The following is a 3258-nucleotide window of genomic DNA, read 5'->3' as shown; positions in this document are numbered from 1 at the left end:
AAGGCCACCTGGAGATGCACACTGAAAGACGGACGACAAAGATGGAGACAGATAGGTGGCCACAGTTGGTTCAGGCTCACATAGCAGAGCAGCCAATCATGGATGGGCTTGTCTCATGGAGTGACATGGAGTCCTCCTCTCATTGGGCAGGAGACATTCACTGAAGAAAAATCTGATGCTTATATAGCCGGTGGTAAACAACTTGTGTCTTATCAGTGTGGGCCAGATGGTATGCCTTTGCTAGGAGCAGGGTGTTTACGCTTTAAGGGAGGGCATTCAGATCAAGATAGTGGGGCGTTCACTGCCAGATGGTATGCACAGAGTATTGGGGTCTTCACACAGCAAACATTTCACACATTAATTATTTCACACAATAATTATTTCCACACATTAGAGGGGTTTCCTTATGATCATAACATTATTATAACACCCTCACTTAAATAACTGATCTGTGAAAAAGGAGGCAAGAATGTACAAGGGGGAAAATACAGGGTCTTCAATAAATGATGTTGGAAAAACTGGACAGATATATGTAAAAAAAGGTCCTTCTCCAAACATGGCCCGGCGGCTGTCCCCTCAGCAGCTAAGGGACCATCCTCACCTGCATATTAAAATGGCTGTACCTAAAGAAGCCATCTATCTCTTCCTTGTCAGAATGCCAGTGCAGGGTCTGCATGGTAATCTTGATTGAGCTGGTAACACTGCCCTGTAATCACATGATCAGTAATGCATGCTTCCAATCAACTGTCGGAAAGGCAAACTCATGCTGTCCCTTCTGTTGCCACTGCATCTCTTCGTGGACCAGGTGCCATTCCTGAAAAAAGTCTCTCATCAATAAGAAACTGTGGGCGATGATTCAAAAACACTATTCAAAGGAATGCAAGCTTATAGCCTCTGAATAAGTATGGGAAGAAACTGTTGATGACTTACCAGCCAGTTCATCTGTTAAGCAAACCTGGAGAATTGAAAAGAGAATATGAAGAGGAGATGAGCAAGGTGGAGGCAGAGGGAGGGACCAATGAGGAAGAAGCAAACAAAGCCAGTGAAGAGTACAGTGGGGCCTTGACTTACGAGTGTCCCGACTAACGAGTTTTTTGAGATACCAGTTGTCTCTCGTCCGATTTTTTGCATTGAGTTGATAATTTGAGTTAACGAGCTCGGTCTCGGAACGAATTAAACTCATAAGTCAAGGCCCCACTGTACATACAGAAACTATTGGCAGAGGAGGAGGAAGAATAAAAAAGGCAGAAAAAAGGAGAAGAGAAATGGAAGAACAGCAAAAAAGTGATGAAGAATGACAAGAATGCTAAACATTAATAGTAACAATTTCTATGAGGAAAAAGTCTTGGCTTCTCACATGAATTCCAGAAAATCTTACCAGTCTCAAGCAAGTTGCAAAAGAAAAGTAAAAACAAACAAACAAACACTGGAGATATTCAGAAATATTTGTCACATAAATCTCAATTTGGGTCAGCATCACAGTCTGAAGTTGCACAACAAGGTAAGAAAAACTCCATGTCTAAGGAAACTCCATGACAGTAGTGCTGTGTAAAGAGCCAAGACATTGAGGAAGGTATGCCAACACTTACTCCGCAAATATGCCTTGAGATTCAAGAACAAGGTGCAAAGTCAACAATAGAGTCACCTATGTGCCAGTTATGTGCCAGTGGTACAGAATGGTGTCTTGAGGGAGAAGTCAAGATGAGACCAAGCGATCATGATTATCATGAGAGACCTGAAGCCAGAGTTTCCTACTCTAGAAAAGCTGTAGTTAAGCCTTGTGGCAAAACAGAGAGTGGGCGTACTATGTCAGCTATGACACAGATACTTGGAAATAACACAGTTGAGACAAAAAATGGAAAAATCTTGTCCTACTGATCAGTGAAGAAAGTATTTCCAAACGAAAAAACCAGGAGTCTTCATTTGAAGCAGTCAGTGATCCATGCTTTTCTGCAAAAAGAAGAAAATGTCCTCTGAATCTTCCTCAGACCAAGAGGAAACGGAAACATTAATCAGCTGTACCCCACAACTGTTAGATTTGGAACATTTACTTTTTGAGAGATATAAACAAGAAGAACAGGACAGGTTATTAAAGATTCAAAAAGAGGCTTATAAAGAACAAATGAAAGTAAGCCAGCAGAAAGGATCCCCACGTGAATATCAGTTATGTGCTACACCCTCACCTCCAGACAAAGTGCTAGATGAACAGAGAAAGAATTCCAAAAATAGGAACTTAAAATGACAAGCTTATATAGAGCATTCCAAACCTCATAGAGGCTCAAAAAATGAAAATTTGCAACCTTTTTTTAAAGATCCAGTTGAAACATTCAGTTAATGTTAATGGAAGAAAGATTTCAAAGTCTACTAGAGATGATTGTTATGTATCTAAAGGTGTTCATTCCTTACAGCCTAGGAAGTCACAGAAAGGTATTTTTCAGCTGTTTCAGAGATATATACAAAGTAATCCATGGGCAAAGGAGGGGGTGTTTAGAATTTGGTAAAGCTGGATTGCGATGCTCTCCTTTTTATCATAAAATGTTTATAAAATGTCTATTCTGCTCTGTGGGCACACTCATTGCCGGTAATTGAAGGGCTGTGCAATTACAAGGGAGGAATATACAAATGTACTTCTGCCAAAGTCAGTGATAAGCAAGAGTCTCAATTCTTTATGAATAACTGTGATCTGCTGAGTTTGACAGTCCTTATATGTAATAGATATGAAAATGCCTAGACCAACTCCCAGGAAATCTTCCAGTGCTATTCTCTTTTTTTAAAAAAATTCATGTTTTATGGCCTTTGCTCACCTTTTTGTGCTGACTAGTAATTAAAGCAAGATTATATTGTAAGCATTATAGCATTTTCTTTTATTTAAAACTAGAGGCCCAGTGAACAAAAATTTGTGCACTCGGGGGGAAGCGGGGGGAGTCCCTCAGCCCGGCCTGTGCCCTCTCGCAGTCTGGGACCCCTTGGGAGATAACGACCTTCTGGCTTAGGCCTGCTCCAGGTGGCAGAGGGCAGGCCTAATCCCTAGGTACAGCCCCTGGGCGGGCTCAGAGCAGGGCCGATTGGGGAGTTGGGGCGCGTTCCCCTGTCATGCACAGAGCAGGGCAGATTGGGAGGTTGCGATCCCACCCCCAGTCACACTCAGGGTAGGGCTGATTGGAGGGTTGTGGCGCCGCCCCCTGTCACACACAGAGCAGGGCTGATCAGGGGGTTGGGGCGCCTTCCCCTGTCACCCACAGAGCCACAGGGGCAGCG

At 42.9% G+C, this 3258-nt stretch overlaps 1 pseudogene; it reads left to right on the top strand.

The window, feature by feature from the left end:
• Window positions 1-556: 556 nt before the first annotated feature.
• Window positions 557-2460, top strand: LOC102763660 (annotated as a pseudogene).
• Window positions 2461-3258: the final 798 nt, after the last annotated feature.

This window comes from Myotis davidii, unplaced genomic scaffold (genome assembly GCF_000327345.1).
Source record: "Myotis davidii unplaced genomic scaffold, ASM32734v1 scaffold409, whole genome shotgun sequence".
NCBI classification, from domain to species: Eukaryota; Metazoa; Chordata; class Mammalia; order Chiroptera; family Vespertilionidae; genus Myotis; species Myotis davidii.
This window is presented reverse-complemented; position numbering and strand designations above follow the sequence as displayed.